At 40.3% G+C, this 23,628-nt stretch overlaps 1 protein-coding gene across 9 annotated transcripts in view; it reads right to left on the reverse strand.

The window, feature by feature from the left end:
* The window catches only part of LOC308412480 (receptor-type tyrosine-protein phosphatase F), a 168,712-nt gene that overhangs the window by 109,984 nt on the left and 35,100 nt on the right, over positions 1-23,628 (reverse strand). For 6 of the 9 annotated variants that reach the window (XM_080906876.1, XM_080906874.1, XM_080906877.1 and 3 more), the window contains exon 1: positions 15,750-16,087. The exons of 1 other annotated variant lie outside the window; for it this stretch is intronic. The gene's annotated coding sequence lies outside the window, so the exon portion shown is untranslated. Of the gene's footprint in view, positions 1-15,749; positions 16,088-23,628 lie in introns of those variants that run through there. 2 more of the 9 variants (XM_080906872.1, XM_080906878.1) reach the window with 2 other exon arrangements.

The raw sequence follows: 23,628 nt of genomic DNA on the forward strand, positions 1-23,628 counted from the left end.
TGTTCACAATAATTAGTCTGCTAAATTCAGGAGATAAACTGTTTTACAGCAACAACAATTAATCCAGTTTGAAAATGAAGTGCACAAACAAAGCTGATTCTTCATGAATTACAATGTGAAAACATGCATCGAAGTTCTGCATATTTTACATCTGTCAAGATTAGAGATGGCACGATACCACTTTTTTATGTCCGATACCGATATCATAAATTTGGATATCTGCCGATACCGATATGAATCCGATATAGTGTTTTTTAATCAACAAAACAGTTTTTTAAAATATCTTGCTGCATTTTGCAAGTCTGCAAGTTCATACTCAAGTTTAAAACAACAACTACACTAAAGCTATTCTGTTATACCTGTATGCAAAAAAAATGTTTCATAGTTCAGCAATACTGATCAATCTAATAAACTTAGACCTACACCATCCTCCCTATTCTGGTATTTTAAAGAGTACTTAGCGTAAATATTAAGCAACCTAACTAATAGGGTTCCAACTCCCAGCAACAACAAAAATAAATAAATAAAAAAATAGGGAACCACCCCTCACGCGCCACCTCATGATGCTTAATCGACGTAATCAACCTTAATTTGATGAAGTGTGAAAAAAAATGCACAGAAATCAATTATTTTTCAAGAAATATTAAATAGATTCAACATCTTTCTTCAACAAAATTGCAGACTGCACAGATGGTACCTTCCCAAAGGAAAAAGTAGTATAGCTTACTAGGGTATATATATTAGACTTAATAGTCACTATATACAGTAATTGACTTCTATTCATTTTACATCAAATTAAAACTTTGTGTGTCAGATAATTATTTATTAAAAGCTAGACATTTTAAATGAGAATAAGAAAGAAAAGTATGTCTTTGTGCCCCCTTTTCCCAGTTAATGCCCTATCGGCCCCCCTGGCTAAACTTTGCTAGATCCGCCCCTGCACAGTTACCAGCGTCAGCTACATAGAAAAAGATCCTGGTGTAGAAAGTAATATTAAATAAATTCTAACAACAGCTTATCAAGCTTAAACGTGCTGCTGTTGTTCAGCCGCTGGTTTCCTCTTTCTGGTGCAAAGTGGGCCAAAAACAAAGACGGACTCGCGACAGAAAAGCCGATCAGCTGATCATTTAAGCAGTTTCACGATTGAAGTAGCAGCCGGAGAGCGAGAGGCAGTCGCTCGTTAAGCTTAACGCAGGAATGCTTTACAAACATTCAGAGATGGACTTACACACTTGCTTTACTTCTCTCGGGATAACTTTGTCGGAGATGAAATGCCAGGTTGCTAGCGAAGCTCCACATGCTATCCAGACCACAGGTCCCGCATGCCACAGCCGCTCTATCACGTGATGCATACTGCTCCGACATGCTAACGTTCTGAGGTGAGTTACGGCGTGTTGCAAGTTTTGTGAGGTGCTTTCGTGATATTTAATGGATCGGATTACATTTTTTATTTTTCTCCGATATCCGATCCAGTCATTTAGGTCAGTATCGGACCGATACCGATACGTAATATCGGATCGGTCCATCTCTAGTCAAGATTAATTTTCTAGCTAACAATATTTGGTTTGACATTTCCTACTTATATACATATATATATTGGTTTAAACCAAACATACTCCGCTGTCAAGTTAAAGCAGTTTATAATGAACAGAATTTCTACTGTAGGCAAGTTTATGGAAACACAATTAGCAAACCACCCATGACAAGGTGTCCAGATACAGGGAAATAATAAATGCGGCAAAGCCATAGATTTGTTTGTGTCCTCCACCTCATTATCACTTGTAACACACACACACACACACACACACACACACACACACACACACACACACACACACACACACACACACACACACTTTTTAATAAACTAAGGGGAGGCCAGGACTAATAAATTCCAGTCTCAAATTTCCTAGACTAGCAAACTGCTGTTAAAGTGCAGAAATTCTCAACAAACCCAGACTTTTTCTTTCTTTCTTTTTTTTAAAATTTACTCCACATAGTTTGAGATGTAAGTAATGATTCGGAGGCCCGCAGCTACGTGAAACAATTTATGGTGCGACTGTGGTTCTCTCCAATTTGTCAAAGTGCCAAGACCACGCATCCTATAGGGAAGTGATTCTGCAGGAATGGCAGTTTGGTGAAACACAAAGGGAACATGAAAGAGAAGAATCAGTTATTGAACTGATGAAGCAGAAATGAGCCTAAATATAATGCTCCCATTCAACAGGGCATACAGTGACTTACTTCTTATGGAAGCTTTTTGAGCCTTAAGTGTCTGTGGAGCTACATACGATACAATAGGCAGAAGAGTAAGCGGTTTAGTGATGTAATTAACAAAGAAACAATGGCAGGGTAATATCTAAAATAGTAAACTGTAGAGGACAAAAGAGCTTTGAGTGAGCTCAAAAGGAAGGGGAATATAGACACTTAACAGACACCTATCCCGGTCGCCTTGTTTGTCGTCCACCTTGTCATAACCTTGTCATTTAGGTTATTATTAGTTATTAGTCCCTGTGAATGTGTGTGGCAAGGGTGTGGCCACCCATACAGAAATGTCAGTTGGCAGACAGACAATGCAGCTGCACACAGAGAGAGCCCGCAGCCTGAGTAAACACTACTATTACGCTAACTACAGGTAGCATTTCTGCTCTCCAATGTCTCTAACCCTCCTACTCATGTTCTCTATTTCTCCGTCTCTATTTAATGGGTCATCCTGAACGCTGGGAGGTGGGACAGCTGAGATATATGGCTAGCAGCGTGGGGAGCTAATCACGGCCGTCTCTGGGGCTGATAAACCCAGACCAAAGAGGTTTGTGTTGGCGTAACCTGCAAAGGCTCCATAAACACAGTTACAAGCTGAATTTCAACAGCGGTGTTTTGGCCGTTGATTAGTTTTCCATGCCCTAGAAGGCTCACACTCCCTTTTTTTTTTTTTTTAAACCTCAGCAGTGAACACAATATCACAACACCTGTGAGAATTACTCAAGATGGTGAGCACCATATTGTAAAATGAAAGTGCAAAGTAACCAAATTAGGTTTTCCCTCTGACTCGAAAAGCCTTGCTGTGTCTACAGACTTGATGGTGCACGTCCTTTTTACAGAGCTGCAACAAGACTGCACTGAAATTCCCCCTAACAAAGGGTAATGTCCTGTGACCTATCGAATTTTACAGCCATTCTGTTTACAAGCTGATACCACAAAGTTAATTGTTAACACATTATTGCAGAGCTCAAGATTACAAGACTAAAAGACACCTACAACAGACTTGTGCACTTAAGTTGAGCAATAGAAACGATGGCGCACTGATTGTGCTGACCTACAATGAAAGCATGTGTAATAAATCAAGGTATCTTTCTGTCTAGAAGTTTATTTACCACCATTTAATAATGAGGCAATATAGGAGATGTGTAAATTTTAAGTCGACATTTACGCACAGTCTCCATGATGCGTTTTGGCGTCATTTGTGACGCATGAGGGGCAGACGTGATGCATCACGCTACTGTTATTGTCTAACGCAAGCGGCAACTTGCCTCTCAGCAGAATACAAACACCACTGCATATTGGCTTTTCCCATATGATACACTATCATCTGTAATTTGGCCTGATTATATGAACATTTAACAAAAATTCAGACACTTCCATAAATTTCCGAGTGTGGATTTACAATCGGCTCTGTTGGGCTACCAATCTTTTCAACTGCAAATCAATCTGGGAATGAATTACAATGATATGTACTACACATAGTAGAGAAGACATACCAAAGTGTCACTTCCATTTGAATTTATTGAACAAGGATTATTGGCGTTGTGGAGCAGCACAGCAAAGAGAAAATAGCTTACACAACAAAGTGCTTGCTGGCCAAAGGGGTCTGCAATAAATCAAAAGGCAGGCTCAATGTAAAACATACATTCATCAAATAAAAGAAATGCTGCATGTACATGAACCAATCAAGTGCATTAAATAGCAAGTTTTTCCTTCCTTAGCACCCATTTAAACCAGCTCACTTTAAAAACTACAGTCCAACATTCAAGTAAGAAGGTGAATTACAAAAAAAATGTGTCACTCTGTCATCTAAAGGCCGTTTCTTAACTCTACAAGCCTTGTATGGAAAATTCAATGTGAATTTTAGAGATTCTCTCATAGTAAGCTACAGTTTTTGGAGAAAACTACTATAAGCAGAAGGTTTTTCCAACAATTTCAGCCAGATTTTTCTCAGTTTTAAGCTTCCTTCAGATGCTCCCTTATTCGCAAGGGCTCGTCGCAGCGGATGAATCGGCATGTTCTGATTTGGCACAGATTTTACGCTTGAAGCAAACAGTTCCATGGATCTGTGCTTTTTCCCAGTTTTGAACTGGAGCTCTTTCACATGTTAGGCAAATGTACTAACCCCTACATTAAATTGACTGAATCTGGTGCACAACTTTGGATGGTTAGAAGTTTAGAAAAAGTATTGGAAAAACTAAAACGTTAACAAAAGTTATGTGTTCCAAAGCTTCTGACAAAATTAAATACACAAGACCAAAAAAAAAAGCAAAAAAATAATCAAACTAAAAAGGCACAAAGTTCATGTGTACAAACAGCATGCAAGTATAACATCCATGGGGCCAGGCTGCCTCTTCTTTCTCTTAGAAAGTAGAGGTGCTGAAGTCCAACATAGATTTGTGGATAACGCTTCAAAAGTGTGTGCAAAAAAGAGGCCTACAAACCTCGCTCGTCTATATCAGCTATGTTAGGAGGAATGAGGCAAAATTCCAGAGTTATTTGTGAAAAGCTTGTTGCAGAATAATCAAATCATTTGACCCATGTTAAATAATTTAAAGACAATGCTACCAAATAAGCATAGGATGTATGTTAACTTCTGACACCCGAGGAATGCAATTTATTAAATAAAAGGTGACATAAATAATTCTAAAGCTATTTATCTGACATATCATATTCTTAGAATAAAGTCAAGATTTTAAATAACCCAAGGCATGGATTAAATGTCAACCAATGTTAAATATTGAGTTTAAATGTAATTGGCCAAGGGAATAAGCTTCCAACTTCAACTGAACATAAAATCTTAATGTTATTTAGGCCAAGCTAGAATTGCTCAAAGTGGGGGCCTAAAAACTGAGCATGGTAAAAGCAAAGCTTTCTATTTACTTCAGGGTCTCTAATAGTGTATAAAGCCCACAGCCTTGCCCTAGCTGAGAGATTTAAATAGGTTTTAAGATTTCTTTTTGTTTAGTATTTATTTTAGTGATGTCTAGAAATGAATTAGTGAATAATTAATTGCTTCTGTGCAAATAGCCAAACATTAAATTAGCAATATAAACTGAGACACATTCTCAACAGCAGATGTGCACATATATATCAAAAGAAAATTCGCACTGTCGGGCAAGAAAGATGAGCTAAGACGTCACTACTTGACAGTTAGCTTGTGGACAGATGGTGCCATAAAATGACTAGGCAGGCAGCACAGAAGGCATGGACCCCCCACTCCTCCACCCCTTCGCACCACGCAGAGGACTTCAATCCCCCACCTCCTGGGCAGAAAGCCTCGTCTCCGTCAGCAAAAGACAAACAGAGTGAAGGCATGTGCACCCAAAGACTGGTAAATATAGAGCTCCATAGATCAATAACTGGCCAAACAAGAGGCAGTTGTTCAGGTTCAGCTCATCCATGGATATAATGTGGACAGACTGCAGTGTCCAGAAACAGCAGAAATTTTCCAAAAAGGAAATATTGTAAGAAGTTTAATTTTAAATGCATATATTTTTTATTTTTTTACATTTGGCACTAAGGTGGGAATATGGGAGCAAGCTTTGTATAGTGTATGAGGATTTCATACTATTCAGCGGGTGTCTGCACTGTTCTAAATCAATTACCTCTAGTCAGTCACTGTTTGGGGTAGGGGGTATTGTAAATCAGCTTGGTGTCAGCCCAGATTAGTAACTGTAAAGCGCTGTGAGTGAAGTTCTTTGGCTGGCATGGACCCTCCAGAGGCCGACATGAGAAAGAAGCTGTGGCCTTAGTGTTCGATGACAGCACAGCAACTGGTTATTGTTTGCCACAATGCTTAGTAAGGTTGGGGTGTATGAGGATGTATATAATGAGACTGGCAGATAATTTACGAAGCTTCTTCCCTTACTTTAGTGTATCCTATAAAAAGAAAATAATGCAGGACTTCAGAGACTATTGGATTTGCAATTTTTCATAAAATTAATAAAATTCTTTGATGTGTCTAGAACTTAATTACACTGTTTTTTTTTTATTGAGAGGTATATCTATATTGCACACCCTAACTTTTGATTGCACATATTCACCAGACTTCTACCGATGACTATTAAGAAAAAGTGGTCATTCATAAATGAAGGAGTGAATGTTTATCTTGTTGCGATCTTGCAAGCAGCTCCTTATCTCACTACATCTGTTTATGCAGATCTACCTCGAAGGAACTGCTAAGTCAGCCACAATAACACCTTTGAAAATCAACCGCTAAACACAGACGTGAGGGTGCGCAGCTGTAGACTGTATTTATTTTATGACACAGAATGTCCTTTTTTATACAATAGCCTACTGAATGGGCTTTTGTGTTCTCAAAGGTAAAACTCACAGATGAAACTGTGCATTGACATAACTTATTATCTATCCCTACATTAGGGCATGTAGGAGTAAAAGGGAAAACAATCCACTGCGGTCTGAGGTACAGAAGAACAAACCCTGTGTTGACACAAAGAATGGTTAGACTAACTCGAGGCATAGTGGGAAAAGCACCTTGTATACAATCAGGCATTTATACCAGGTGCACAAACAAGAACACAAACGAATGCTATTCTGAGCTCTACCCTGAAACAAAAACTCCAGGTGTTACACAAAGGAAAGCTAAGACTCATGGCCAACCTGAAACAGTTAAGACTGGGCAGATTTAACTTGGGTTAGCTGCAATTGCAAATGTGGAAAAAACAAAATCCCTCAAGGTCCTGGTCCAACTTGTGTCCTGCCTTGGATTCCAGGCGGCTATCCTCTCAGCTACTGTCTAACGAGTGAAAAGAGGCAGATTCTAATAAGCTGTTCTGTCTTTCTGTCAGTCTCCGTTTCTCCATCCCCCTGCTTCCTCCTCTCTCTCCCTGACCATGCCTTCTTCTCTGTCTCTTTCTCTCTGTCTCAGCCACGAGCCAGTCTGCTGGAGCAGATGGAACCATATATCCCCATCGCTCTCCAGAGGCCGGAGGATTTAAAATGTAAAAGAGATGAGTGTGGAATAGACAGAGGCCATTCGATAAAGGGCAAGAGAAGCAGGGACTCTCAGCTTGGACAATGTTCATCAAATGAGGATAATGCTAGCAGGAAGTAACTATGCTCTAGAGCTATCAATTAGGAAGATGTAGGCTCTAAACTAACTCGGCATGTCTGCCAATAAGTTTCTAATCTAACATATTCTTCTACATGATATGAACATGAGATATCGACAAGTGTCAGGGTAGACAAAACCAAATTTTACAATACCAGAAAGTTATTAATATCAAATATAAACATCAGTTAAATGCTGTACGTGCTTTAACAAGAAACAACAAATTAACTTGATTTAGCTCATAAGATTAGGGTTCTTTGCTGGGCTTTTTTTTTAGCCGAATTTTTTGTTATTAAAAATAATAATAAAAGTAGATGATTAGTTGTAGTCCCAAACCAACTGAATTCTGATTGGTGCTTACTAGCCACAGGCAAAAAATAAATGAATTACAATAGTAATAATTAATTAAAATAGTACTTGGCTATCTGCTCAGATTGTGTTAGATGGAAGTTTGGAGGTAGACCTGCCTTCCTCTCCTCAGGCCACCTTTCAGGTAATGAGAAAGTATCTGGACACGGCATCTGTCGTCTGGGAAAAGATTCTGCTTCGTCCTCCATCTCTGGGTGGCAGGTTGACGGACAGGAAGAGTGAAGAACAACAGGCGGCCGAGGTCGTGAGCAGTACAATCGATCGCCAGCTGACTAGTAAGGTCCATTATACTGACAGGCCAGAGCCACAACACGACGACCTGCACTTCACCAACGTCCTCATTACTACCTATGAATCTCTCTCTGGGACCAATCTCTCTGGCCCTCGGCCCCTTCTTGCTCTATCTTGCTTTCTCTCTACGGTCCATCTCTCTGGGTAAAGCACAAAAATCATTTTCACTGCCAGTCTGATGGAAGCGTTTCAAAGGAGGAAAAAGCCACACTTAAGCACATGCACTTTGTGTTTATGCACTAGTTTAAGGAATAAATGCAAAAGAAAGACAACATGGGGTATTACATATTGTGAAACACGGGGAAATAAAGCTGAAATGTAAATTCAAGCCTGTGCTATCCTGGAAAGAATTTTAAGTGTCTGCAAAGGAAAACCTCTACCATATTAAACACTTCTTCAACCATCACCCTTTGCCTCTAGTTATACTGAAATCCTTAGTCCTTGGAAGACTTATTTATACTCTCTCCTCTACCCCACCCCCTTCCACACAGATAGGATTTACCTGCAGCTGAGACAGCCCATAGACTATCAATTACCGCCAGTGTAGAGTCACTGTTCTGTAGCTTCACTAACAAGACGTTGACACAAAACACACACACAGTACACACAGTGTGATTACAGACCTCATCGACGCATCCAGTTAGAGAAAATCCAGGCTGACTATGAGTCAGACGATTTTAATGACTAATCAAATTGTTCGGTAAGAATCCACTTCATAAAATAATAATTAGACAAGGGCTTCTTCAGAGATTCAGTGCAAACTTACAAATACATCCAATGCAGTAAACTGTTCTAAAGTTGACATAGACAGACTTTCATTTGTGGTTTCACATGTTACAGCAGCACAAAGAACAGGAAGAAAAGTGAAGTAGAACATAACATGCCACAGATTTATTGCCATTTATAGACGAAAAAACACAAAAAAAGCTAAAAAACCAAGTAAACCTCACTCACGGTCTAACCAATCTTTATAGTCACTAATACACATACATGCTGCTCAAAGACATCTTGGGTTCGTAAAAAACAAAAAAGACATGCAATGTGGGACCTTTACTGAAGTCACTCTGTTTAGATGTGATTTCAGACTGTTTGCAAAGTGCTCAAAACAGAGATCTCACCAAATTTCTGCTGACATGTCATCTCACTCTGTGACAACGATTAAACCGAACACCAGGACGTTCCGCGTACAAGAAGACGTGCAGGGACAGGTCCTGTCAGTCATCTCAACAGATCCACCCTGACGCCTAAAGTGCTTCTGTCAGGTCAGCAAATGAAAAGCCATCACAGCCAATGTTGCAGTCGCCATGATGAGGTCATCCCGTAGACTGGTTAAATGCTATCTTGCCAAGTCCTGTTAAACTTGGCTGAGCATGTTTAGGCTGAAGGCGTCAGCTTTGATTCCCAGGCTTAGCGTTTTGTTGATGCACCATCACAGGAGATAAACAGTGAGCCGGGAACCAGAAATGATGCAGGGGATGTAGGCTAAAACCAAATGAAACACTTGAGTCTGCAATCAGTAATGCTCGGTCACGTACCGAGTCCATACAGGCCACCGTAATACTGTGAAGTAAGATCTGAGAAAGCGAATTCCTTTTAAGTGAGCCATCGTGTCTAGTCGTGGCAGTAGCATTGGAATAACATATTCGGGTCAAAAAGCTAATGAATGTGCATTAACAATGACTTTTATGGAATCGCTCTATAAAGCACAACATTTTCACAGCTCCCCGTCAAACCATTAAAACCACAAAGCTCAAGAGATACTGAACCAGAGGGATCATTTTTATAAGACTTTGACCAACAAGTACAAAATGTGTTATGCATTATTTACCTCATGCAAGAAACAGATCGCTCTAACAGCAAGTTTAAAGTCCTTTCTCTGGTATAAATAGTCAACTTGGCATATATTTGAATTTAATTTCATCGCACAAAATGCAAAGGGGCTTTCCTCACTGGTTATCCATATACTTCCCCCTTCCTCAACCAGTCCTCTTGTCTAACAGTCAGCCAAAGCGGCCAAGTCTCCCATGTTTACTAATGTAGAGGCAACCCCTTTATCAGGGAAGAGATTTGTAGGGAGGAGGCAGGGGATTAGCCATCAAATTACCAGGCAGACAGCATCCCTGCTCCAGGGTTGTGAAGCAGTAATCTCTAAGGCTAAAGGGGGAGATCCAGATAAAGGTTTTGGGATTGGTGCTGTGGAACTCCAAATTGTGCATAGGCGGAATATACAAGTGTGTTTTAGGGGTTCAATATTTTTAAGCAAGCTTTCCCTTCAGTTGTTTGTTATGGAAACTACCTTCACAGAACAAGACAAGACCACATCGCATGTTTTCATGATGTTGGGCTTTGTGGCATCACAACCAAGCCCAACACCCCACAGCGCAAGTCTAGAGGAAAAGCTTTTAAGTAGGAATGCTGTAGCTAGGCAGGGCTGGTGGAATTAAGATTTCAGTGGCATTGCCCATGGTTCTTGTATTATCACCCTCCCTTAAACAAGCAGTGCTCTCCTCAGAGAATACCCCCTGGACACAGGAATGTTTCATCAATGCCGCAGCCTCCAGCATCCTTACCGGGCCACAGTGGGCCAAGAGGCGCTGCGCAGGCAGGCTATAAATAAGTCAGGCGTTATAATGAAGCCAAATGAATCTCCATCCATCTTCCCAAAACAAGCCTGGGACCCAAGAGTTCTGCAGGAGGAAAAGTTATTACCTGTGTTTGAGGATTGAGCCACAAGATGAACAAAAACTAAATGTTTGATCTTGAACGCATCCCACCACAAAACACACATTCTGTGCTCTCCAACGCAAGCATGTCCAAATCCGTGTATGAGTAGCCAAGAGTGTGAAGACTCGTTATTTCATTAGAAGTGACACGCGTGGGCTGATAAAAGAAGTGACAGGAGGGCTGATAAAGTAATGAAGCAGAATGTCGGGTTTAAGCACAGCAAGGCATTAGAAGAAATTGGGAGGCTGAGCAAACAAAGGTGCTGGTGGAGGCCCAGGGATAAATCAGCCACATGATTATACTTCCTGAACCAAGCACAGAATAAATTAAGCCTACATTTTTTTTTTGTTTGTGCAGTTAAGCATCACAGTTATCCCGCCATAATGAAGAGGAAGGTAAAGCTGCAAAGTTCATTTCTCTTTAATGGTCGTCCAAGAGGAAGAAATCTGACCTTGTTTTACTCCAGTGAAAGACACTACCTCAGCAATAAGATCAGTATCAGTGTGCCATGGAATAACTGAGTGACATAACAGTTTAGTGCATGAATACAATCATGCAACAGAGACAACAGTGATCTCTAGCTTTCTCCACTTTCAGAAAATAGTTTAATGCATTACAGAATTTCTATTTGCCATGGTCACTGGACGTTTCGGACCTGCGCCGTCGCATAGTGCACATATACAAGCGTGAGCTTTGGCCTTGTCATACATGCAGACTACAGAAAAATGCAGCTACCCCTGGAAATGGAGGCTGTTTCAATCAATGTGGAGGCGTAATGGGATGATGTGGAATTGAAATGAGTTTTGTGCAAGGGGGAAAATGTCCTCTCTGACAAAGCGGATTTGTGTTCCCGTTGAGAAACCCATGGCTGTAATGCAAAAAGCCAAGGTTTAAATGAAAGGTGCAAGGCTATGAGCACAAAACAGACCTCTGATGGTAAGCTGTAACAGGCCATAAAAGATACATTTAAAATGCAGAATAAAATATTTAATGTAAACAGGAGCGCGGAAAAGGAATGAAGGGGAGGAAAGACAAGAATGTAATCTACGCTCCGAGCGCCCAGATTCGCTTCAGTTCACTTTTAACAATGACCGAAAGCTACTCTTTAACGGATGTAGTGTTTGTTTGTTTGTTTGTTTGTTTGTTTTAAACAGGACTATTTCCATTCATCGCTTACTTACTTACAACAAAAATAACAATGCCATCCCTAAAATAAACCTGTCTCGGATATGATCTCGTGTCAAAACCTCAACGTGTGCGCGGATGTCAAAGGATACGCAAAGACCTACTTCGATCAAATGAGCTCTCTGCTTGGGGCAGCTGAGAAAAGCATTCTTGTCAAAACACTGGTGATTTTAGTGGTAAAGAAGGGCCTTTTTTTCGAAACCTTCTCCTCAGCACCTGTCACAACGAATAAGTCACTGTCTGCAAGAAGGAAGTGTCACAAATAAAAGCACAAAGTGACTATCAGCACAGCTAGCACATCACACAGGCAGTGGACGCTGATTGACATCGCACGTTATGCGGGATGTATCTGTCACACTCATAAACATGTTAACTGTGTAAACATGTGTATTTAGTATTGAGAATTGGGCCTCGTCAACATAAAACAACTACCTATGACCTTGTCAGCGTCGGGCAACAATTGCTGACACCCAACGAATGAACACCCCCCTCGCCTCTGCCAAGATTTTAAAGTCTGAGACCAAAGAATTTGTTTAAGCATCAGCATCAAAGCTTTGAACTTGAACAACCCAACAAACCCTTCTGTGTTTTCTATTTACAGTATGTGTCGCGGCAAATGTCTTGCTCCACTGACACAGCCGCCTTCACAGAGATTGATCTGTGATTGTAAGCAACTTCTTTCTTGTCCCAACAGGCATGAGAGTGATTAAGCAAATCTGTCACGCGTTAACAAGTCATTACACATCACCCAATCCACCAATGATGAGAAATCAAGTTCTATGGAAAAATCCATATGCTCAGCCCATAATTACTTTTGAGGAATCTGTTAGGGAGAGAGATTGAGTGACTGACTGTTCCTCACAGGTAGAGCTGGGCGATATGAGATTTTTTCATATCACGATATGTTTTTTTCATTTCAGGCGATAACGATATCTATCACGATATAAGCCAAATAACTATATTTGTAAGATTTAAATGTGCCGTTGCTCACAAGTAAAATGTGAAATAATCAGCAGCTTGTTTTTATTTAAATATTTATTTCCCATAATAAGTTCAACAGGGTAGATGTACTTAAGGAACATGAGACTTTTTCAGATAAATAAAGGCAAATATTGCAAACTACACAAAAGGCAGCCGCTAAAGCGTTTAAGTTTCAAAATAGGACAAACGAAACAGACTACTAAATTGTCAATTCCACTTAGAAACAAAATATTAATTCTAAAAATAAATCTTAGTTTGTTTTACAGAAGAACAGACAAAACTGACTAACTTTTGTCAATATCAAATAAACTGAGAACTAAAAGGAAATTCTCAATCTCTCCTTGTTGTATAGCTGAGCTTTTCAAACAGTTTTAACAGTTACTTTAGTCTGACAAAAGCCGAATGACGAATTAGCGCTTCCAGTTAGAGACTGAGGCTACGTCCACACGTACACGGGTATTTTTGAAAACGGAGATTTTCCATTTTCGTTTTAAAAAATAATCCCGTCCACACATAAAGGCAGAAATGAAGGAAAACGCTGCTATGAACATGCCAAAGCAGCAGGTGGCGCTAGATTCCTAACCGTGCCTAAATGTTGGCCAATCAGAAGTCTAGAAGCCTCGGTGGGAAAAAGTAAACAAAGCTGGGGCATAGAAGCAGAACCGAGTCGTAAGTGTGGAGGGACAGTAACTGTGTGTATATGTAAGCATTTAAACACTGCAGAGAGTAGAATTAACAGTAACAGTATTGTAGAAATTCATTTCACCGAAACAATAACATGGCGCAGTGTGACGCATGCACCAGTTTATTGTATTTCCAGACTTGCTTTCGGCACAATTTACAGTGCACGCTACTCTATTTTTGTCAGACTTGAAATAGCCGAAATACCTTCACACTACGGAACTTCTTTGGCTCTTCCGTTTGACAATCTCTCCGGCATTGGAACCATCATCTGTTTTCTCTTCGGTCACGCTCGGTTGATTTTTCTAGTCGGCACACTCATTTCCTCCATTACGAGCTGGCTCCATTGCCCGCTGGCTGCTTCCCAAACAAACACACGTGCGGCTTGGCACTTGTGCTGTACGTAACAAGTCACGCGACGTGACGCTGCGGCTGTGATTGGTTCGGCTCTGCGCTACTTAATTTGGATTGGCTGACCTTTTTTTTTTTTTTTTTTTTTTGAGGACAAGAGCGGCGAGGTCTATCGCGATAGCTTAATTTCTCTATCGAGTAAAAGTTATATCGCGATACATATCGTTATCGTTCTATCGCCCAGCTCTACTCACAGGGTAATTTATTCAGAAGGAAAGACTTCAACCAAGACACCCTTTTGAGCAAAGCATATTATATAGGCCATGTTTGGTCTGGGAATTTAATAAAAGAGCAGTGGTACACAAATGGCTGCAGTTATTTCCTCAGGACATCACTTAATGTTTCTCTGGAACGTTAGTGCTGATGAGGGGGCTGAGGCACAGTCGCAAAAGAGGACGGCCTGCCCGGCGGAGGTGAAGGACATCGACTTACAGATCACCCAAGAGGTGGACAAGGGTCGCTCTGTTTCAACAAATGACCACAGTTGACAGTTTGTCATTTTTGTGACACTACAGAGCTGCTGAGTGGACATTTTGAACCAAACTGAACCATCTTTTTTTTTTTTCAAGTAAGTCTAAGGGAACCACTTGAGATCAGCACTAACAGAGGTAGATTCCACACTGAACAAAAAAGAAAAAAAAAAACAACAACCGATTTTTGGTACAAATAGCACAAAGTTCCCATTACAGCAGAGCAGACTTATGGGGACGTCTGGCCCTTTCAAAGGCCAAACAAAATGAAACAAACATGCTGTCTTGGCTGTGTTTTTTGAAAGCTTAAGACAGCTTTGATGGAAAAGGTCAAAGTAAAAGATTTTCCCACTGACATCAACCCTCCTTTTGTGCTCCAGAGTTACTGAGTAACAACTGCCACATTTTCTGTGGCCAAGATTAAAAAACTCGGTCAAAAACTTTCTCAGTTGAAAGATTTATCACACAACTGCATCTGAAGGGAACATTTAGAGCTGGTTAAACGGGATCAAAAAGAGTCCTGCAGATTTACTCATAACGGTGTACTTCACAATTATAGGAAAAGCAAAATTTGAAGACACACAAAGAAACACCCATTACAGCATATGCTTTGTGGCAACCAAGACTCAACCATTTTCCACAAATCACATTTTGTGACTTTCAGAAGTTCTCCTCTGCAATTATCTGGGATTTCAAAGCCTTTCGTAGCCAACTTCTAACTGAAATTCTTGTTCCTGAAATTTTACCCTCGAGATTGCCCAGGGAGATATAGACAACTGAAAAAGCAGGTTGTTTAGCCTCAGCGTAGGCCTAATGCAGTAGAGCTGCAGGGTGTCTAACCTTAGCAGCGGTAGCTAAGGGACATTCTATGGCCCTTCTTTTCAAAGTCCTCTGAATACGTAGGGGAGGGCTTGCACCAGACAAGGCAATTTGCCAGAGAGCCAGCCAATAGAGCTAAGCCAACACGAGGTTAAACTATTGTTTTGGCTTCACAAGCAAGAGTGAGCAAGGACAAAAGTAAGGGAGACAAAAGAGTAGTAAGAAAATACCTGACCACTGAAGTGTAACACATCAACTTATATTGTTACTTTTATTATACCAAGCAAGTTGCAAGAAGTTAGATCCCAAAACAAAAACCAGGGTACTGGGAGAGGGATACACAGGCAAATGAAATTCACACCATCTTACACAGTTCACCCACTTTCAAAAAAAATGCACCTGTGCCTCTTTACTTGTTTTAGGAACTAAAAAACTGTTTTTTTCATGTCAGGCTGATTATGTGGCAAAAAATTCGAACTTACCCATGTATCTAAGGTAGGTCCACTTAAATAAAGAAATATTTTAAAGAAATACTTTTTATTCCTCTTTATTGCGAGGCACTTATTCCAGAAAGCAAGTTTCCAAATCCTACAAAAGAAAATCCAGCAGTATCGGAAAAGATTATTCCTGAAAGTGAGAGATACCCTGTGTGAGAGAAAGTCGTCTCCAGTTCCTGCTTAGTTATTCCATTCACAGCATTTCATTAAACCAGAAGAACTGTCTTTTTGCTCTCCAGTAATAAGTTTCCAGCTGTGGCTATATCGCAGAGTAGCTTGGGAAGAGATCCTTCAGAGTCACAGCTTGTTCACACACTGAGGGGCAGTCGGGGACTGCCTGGGAGAAGCCAAACCCACCGTGTGATGTCATGGTGTCAAATTTCAGTATGAAAAGGGAGGAGGCTTTACCTTTTTGAACTCTGACCAATGATCATCTTGTGGTTTACCTGCACGTAGAAGGGAAGGAGTATATGTGATTGTGATGCACTCCCGCTGCTTAGAGACTGTATCTGGCTCTTATCTATTGATCACCTTCCAGGGAAAAGACTGTCCCAGTGTAAGCTCACACAGGCTAATGAGCCCTCACTCTTGCTTTGAAATGAAACTCAAGCATCTGCCCTGCCATTATTAGTGAAACTTAACTGGTTAACTAAGTTTGACCTTGAGACTTAAACAAGTATTCCCCAGGGACTGTGATAATACATGCCCGCCAATGTGTTTTGTGGATAACGTAACAGTTACAAGAATATTTTTTCCTTCTCTCTATATATTGGAAAAAAAGGAGAAGATGTGTCAGGGGGATAAATATGCAAAACCCTCATTCTTAAAACTGCAAGGCATCGAGTACACACATACACGACTCGCAAACACACTGGTTCTCACTCCCCCTGGTCAAACTCTGCTAGCCATGGAGCTAATCATCCACAACAGATGTTCAGAAATGTTCAGTCGGATTTATGACGGAGCTCAGAGGAACAGCCAAGTCAGCCTCTGGTGCTGTTTTCTCTTCTGTCCTACAAGGACAAGGGATTGCACCGAGAGAGGATGTCAGCACAACCATTCTCTTCCCCAAAAACATTCCCTCTCTCTCTGAGCTTCGCCATGCGAGACGCCCGTGCCTTAATAGCTCACAGAGCCTCCGGACCTTGGGGAGAGGTTTGCTCATTTATCCCAATGATACTGTGTGGACTGTAACTTGACTCATTGAACAGCGCTTCAACAATGTTTCACCCTCCACATAATGATGTGGGGGTTTTTTGGGGGGGGTTTTTTATTTATTTTTTTTATTTATTTATATATATATATATAGTGGAAATGCTGTTCAATGACTCAATGAATTCAAAGAAAGGATAAGATTTTAAAGACAGGCCATCATTTTGCAATAATATTTAAATGATTCATATTACTTAGATTTTAATGTAAGTGGAACTAAGTTTTAAGAATTGGACTGCTGTGGGCTAGTTTCATTCTGGAAAGTGCCAGTATAGTAACTTTAATAAACTAACATAACAAAAGACAATCACAATGAGATTCTATAAAGGACAAATAAAGCTTTTTACCAAGAGTAAGAATGTTGAATCTGTTCCAGGCTTAAACTTTACTGGAGGAAATGGCAAACTGCAACGTGCTCTACATTTCTCTTTGTTGTTAACAATGGAAGACAGTCTGATTTTACTGGAGGCTGCAGATCTGAGAACACAACAGACATTTCTGCAAGAGAAAGAATTGTTTTATCTTTAACATTCTTTCTAGCTTATAACAAATTGGATGTGGGTCATCTGATTAAAAAGTGATTCAATTTGAAGGGACTAAAATATAAATATATTTCAGCTGCATGGGCTTGGGGAAAAAAAAAAAAAAAAAAAAAAAAAAAACGGAACTGAAAGACAAATGGGGATATCATGCATGCACCGTGGATAGAAACTTACTGAAATCTACATCACAACTATCTGCAAAAAGGAGAACAGAACAATCTGGATGTTTTGGAAGCCTCGTATTTTCTTAGACTCTCTTGAGAGTTTGAGAGAACCTTCTGGAAAATAATTATTACACCCACACATCCCCGGGGAGAGGAGAAAAAGTATATCTGTGGGTGTAAACAGCTTGTGCCACATCAAATGTCAAATGAATCTGGGATGAAACTGTTGAACAAATCACACTTAAGTAAAAGGCAGGAGTAAAGATCATTGGTCGGTGGTCCCAACAGCAGTGTGGGAGAGAAAATTAATTGTAAGCTACAGTCATGTTTGCTACTGTATTGTGTCAGCTGCACAGCATGAACTGTTTCAAATGTAATCTCATTTTAATGTAATGTAAAACTCAAAACACAGATGGAACCTGAGCAGTAAGAACCCCCCCGCCCAGATGCAAGATTAAAACTGTTGCCTCGAGTGAGGTTTTGAGGCTCAGGCTGTTTTAGGACTTATCTTTGGCCCCACCCCCCACCCCCTTCAAAGAGCTCAGATTGAGTTGGAAGCACCCCTACCAAGAGAATTTATAACATTGTGACAACCACCCATCCCCCGCTCATTTCATTAGGCTGAAAAAAAGGGGTTGACAACCTCTTCAATCTGAAGGAGCCAGCCTCTCCTTGATTTAGGCCAGTCTGCAAGCCTCAGTTAATACATTTTAGGGTAAATTTGATTTATTTATTTTTTAAGATAGCTTTTTTTTTTTTCTGGCTTTATTTTAAATGCATGGATAAAATCTGTTGTGCAACTCCAGGATTATTTGCAGGTGAAGAGCCAATGAATCAAACTATCTTAACTCAGCTTCTCTGTGGTACCTTCATTCATCTGATGGGATGCTGCACTGGCTGCTGCAGGATGGGATGAATCACACTGGCCCTGGGCTTTATCAATATATCTGTCTGCACCATCTAACAAGTCTCCCAAAACATTTTAAGAGGGTTCTGCTTCGAGGTAAGTTTCTTGGTATAGATCCAGCAGAGTACCAAGCAAATGAATGACCACAGCATTACAAAAATAAGACATATTTGTTGAAACACTGCAGTCTAAAATAATGTATAGCCGTATGTAAACATATAATTTCTCCACAAAAATTTAAAAATCCTTAAAAAGCACTCCAAACAGATGTGGTTTATTTTCCCATTCAGTGGAATAGTTGATGGACAGAACTGTGGCTGCATGCCAGTGAAAAAATGCTGACCTGTGTCGTAAACACTGAGCTGTGAAAGTCAGTGTGCTGCTGCTGCTGCTGGGCTCTTAAGACTAGCACTATGTCATCGTGCCCATAAGCACAGCTGGGTAACACCTGTTAGTTTAGAATTCCCAGTCCAGTTCACAATTTAGTGAGGCTTGGTTACTGCCATTAGTCTGTGAGCTAATTCACCCCCAGATAGTGCGCTGTGGTATTTACATTACATACATGGTTCATATCATAACTTAAAATAAATCTGCAGGAAGCACGTAGCAGCAATATATACAAACATACACATATACACTAATATATACATGAGGTCACCCAGGGGATTATAAAAAGCAGCTCTTGCACAGAGTAAGTAAACCACAAAATGGCTAGCTTTAAAATGCAGCACAAATGTATCTTTTGCGACTTCTGCCTAACAGTCGCACCACCAAGGACGCACTTTTGGCCCTGATTTTTTCCTCAAGACTGTCTGCAGATAACACTGGCTCCAACACTGAGAGGTAGTGATGGTACATGGCAACAGGAGGTGTAAAAAAGACAAGGACACAGAGCACATAAAAACACAGATAAGATTGGTCTCATGGAGCTGACCTTCAGTGGGTACTGGCGTGTGTACATGCTTGTACAACTATAGGCCCATGTTATGTAGTTCATGTGAATTTGTGCATATGTCTCTGTGCCTCTTTGCCCTATAATGTCTCCATAGCGCTGGGTGTATATGCTTACTGTTACTGAGTGACAGAATCAAAGTACAGAAAAAAAAAAAAAAGGGGTGAACTTCTACAGGAATGCACCTCTTGTCTACTACTACTGGTTGAAAAACAACTAGCGCTCTCCATTACACTGTGCTGCTGACAACTAGCAGGGCAAGCTCTCTAAGGGGGAACAGCAGAGCATGCCGCCGAATGCATGAGACAAATCATTTTTATCTGGGACCCCGGCGGGTATTGACAAACCGGGGATGCATTTAGATAGCCCAATTAAAATGGGGAAATGAAGCGACATTGAGGCACTTTACAGAGCTGTGGCCCTCTCTACCCTCTAGCCTTTTGTGCTCCTTGAGCCCTCCAGAGTATGACTTCCTTGCATATGGCACTCGGTGAGGGGGTATGGGGGTGGCAGGCAAAGCAAAGAAGCGGGTGGCTCGGAAAAGTTGCTTTCGGGTGAAATATGCAATATGAGAAGCAATACTGAGCCCGAGTGACATTGCATCATTTATACTGTTTCATCTTGCATGCCTAATTCTTGCACAGTGCTGCTCCCGAGGAGTTGTACTGGCTGCTCTAGCACTAAGATGATCTCCAGTGGGTGAAAAGGCATATAAACAGGGTCACAGACAGCATGCAAGACAGGGAAGTCAGTGCATGTCTGCAACTTCAAAGGGCAAACTGGCAATCATTGCTATAGATACTGGCTTCACTGATCCAAACGTATCACAGCAGGTGACCTTCAGTGTCATCCACTCAAGCATACATGGCTTATTTCACGTCTCTTATCACCTTTATATGACTGGTCTAATTTTCCGACCTCTTTTTGTCTTTTTGATCAATGTTCATTCCACAGAGATTACCGTCACATGCATTTTTTTATTTATTTATTTTTTAGAAAAGCTACACCCACACCCACACACACACACAGAAACAAACATCCATCACATTCTTGCAAGTATACTGAAAGGTTACAAGACCAGGATGCCGTTAGATGTTTCACCTTCTGTGTAGGTGGACAGAGTGATAGCAAAAGCAGCCTAGTTTGTTTTCCAATAAAGAAAAAGTCAGCGTGGAGAAAGCAATGCTGTGGTGTGCTGCGACCAGCTGTTCAGCAGTGTTACATTTCACAGGCTGTCCACAAAGATGCAAGCTGTTTCTGCAATGCATCCAATTTTGTGAAGATGTTGTCAATGGAGAAATAGATATCTGTCCCTGAATGTTCTCTGGTTTTCACTCCACATTTTACTCAAAATGCAACAAACTGCCATTATTTCTGGACAGCAGTTTTTCAAATTAATCATGTAGATTTTTTCCAGTTCCAAGAGAACATTTCTATATATATGTAAGCCGGCATCCAAACGGGTAATAGAAACTCGAACACAAACATGTACTAAAGAATAGTCTCTGCAATAGCTCAGATGCAGCAGGTATGGCCTGCGCCGAGGAGACTTTGATAAATCTGAAAAGCTTTCAGTGAGAAGCTCCTAATAAAAGCCCCACAGAGTCGTCTCTCCCAACCAGAGAAGGCTACACTTTGTCTCTGACAGGAACGCCTTCCAGATGCTTTCCTTCAATAAATTTCCACCTCAAACAGAGCACACTGTGCTAGCACTCAAGAAAATGATTATCCTGACTGGCTACGAAGAGAAGTGTCAACTGCTTTTCTAATACACTCTAGGCTTTGTGCGTGTCCAGCGTCAATATGCATTGGACTTCAGCCACACGAAAACAGAACGAAATGTGCTTCTCGCATTTCTAAGGAATTTTCCAGAGAACAAACCCAATTTTGTTCAAATAAAGCATTTCATTGTCCTAATAATTTGCCAATAGCATTTAGAAAAAAACAACTTGAACACAACAGGATGCTTTCAAAACCACAAATCAACGTCAACGTGGTTAATAGCTCTCATTAGTGAAATCTCCCGAAGCTTGCTTTGCACCACAGTACATCCCGTTGCTGGAGTAAAAAGAAAGGGGACGTGAAATTATTCCCTCTGTTAGAGGAGGCTGTGTTCACTTATGAAAGAAAACAAACCACAAATTAAATAGAAAAAAAAACAAACAAACACCAACATGTCCTAGTAAGGCACCGAGTCACAATGTGCCCCCAGAAGAGGTTTGATAAGCCTTTATATTGATTTGACACATTTCTTAAACACATCTGGAGAGATCAAACACCATTTCTGAGAACTCCCAAGGAGGATTTTAGCCAGAGCTGAAAGGAAAATCAACAGCACAGTAATAACATTTTTTTTAACCTCTTTGGTTGAATAGGGTTTCATTTACTCAAGTATAACAAACATGAGCAGATTTCTATGAAAATAAGCCTCGTATATGCAGACCATTGTTCCCTACTTATATAGTCACTGCCTAAAGGTCTATTTTGAGCCACGATAATCCTGATAAGATATGATTTGCATCACTTTCATGCTCGTCAAACCAATCAGTGACCCCTCGTGTCCTTTTGTAGGGAGAGACTGTCATCCTGGAAAAGACTGCTTCCATCAAGATAGAAATGCTTCGCCGCAGATAAAAGCGATCACGCAGGACAACTATGTTTTCATTTGCAGTGATCCAGCCGTCAAGCAAGCCACATTCCCTGCGGAACATAATAACCCTTTCATTTGTCACCCATCTTCTTGTTGCATGAATAGCTGATGCTGGGCTGATTGCTTATAGCTTTAGAAGTGTTAATGGTAGTTAGTTAATGGAATTGCCACAATGCAATTCAAATATATTTAAATAAGTATCCCAATGTAGGAGACAACAACAAATTTTGCTTAATAATAGTTTAAATGTACCCATTTTTTTAAATTTGGAATATTAGCAAATGACTACATGTAATTCAAATTCTGCATGTCAGCCTTAGACCTAGCATGCATGGATCCCTTAGCAAACGCACACACATACTTTCAGCCGAAGAAAAGCCTGTCAAATAAAAGAGTAATCCATCACTTGGGCCATTTTGCATTATGCAGGGTTGCTCTCTCCAGCAATGGTTGACTGACAAGGAAAATAAAATGGGCCCTCTGTTGACCAAAATGGGGGGAAAAAATGACATCATCATCACTCCACAGCTTAAAGCAGCAAAAAGAATTTAATTTTTTTTTTTTTATTTGTATTTAGTATAAAATAGTATCATTTTTAAATGCATCTTTCTTTTACTGCAGCAGTGTTAGATTACTCAATAGGTATCTTTATCTGTTTAACTACAATTTATCTAGATTTAAAGGAGACCTCAAAGTAAGACGGATTAATATTTTACAAATTTTAAATGATAAGCATGAGAAGATGATGGCCCTATAAGTTAATGCCTAGTGCTATTAAATATACCCAACAGTATAACTAAATAACTGGCCAAAGATAAACACTAATCTAAGCCTTCCACAACTTACTGGAAATCTCAGTGCTTTTCTCCTCAATTAACAATTCATAGCATGGAGTAACAAATGGACTTCAACTGACTAGAAAGCTATCCCAAAATAATTAAGGAAATGAAATATTCAATACAAAACTTCTTATTATAGCATCAGTACCTCATAAATTTAAAGGGAATAAATGAGTGGATTAATCTGTGTGCTAATGGAGAAAAAAGCCAGTCATTTCGCTTTCTTCCAATTCAACTCCATTTAGCCTTTTAAGAGTTACACCTTCTATTACTTATCTCTGGGATTTCTAGCGCATGGCAGATCAGGCAAAATGGGTTTGAGGCATTGTTCTCCATCGTTATATAAAGAGGACTCCGTGGCTAAAGAAGCCAGCTAATAACGACAAAGATCTGAGCTTAAGTGCCCCAGGGGGAAACTGTTTTTCCCCCCTCTCTCTTCAAAATGTTCAGAGCTCTCTGTGCCACTTTTACCTTTTGAAGGGGGAGTTTTACTAAATGTAGAAGTGCTAAGTGCAGGGCTGAGGCAGGCACAGAAATAAAAAGTGTCCTAAGAAAGAGTTTTTCCACAAGACCGAGGGGGAAATACCTGCACATCTAC

Source organism: Rhamphochromis sp. 'chilingali' (assembly GCF_963969265.1).
Source record: "Rhamphochromis sp. 'chilingali' genome assembly, chromosome: 16".
NCBI classification, from domain to species: domain Eukaryota; kingdom Metazoa; phylum Chordata; class Actinopteri; order Cichliformes; family Cichlidae; genus Rhamphochromis; species Rhamphochromis sp. 'chilingali'.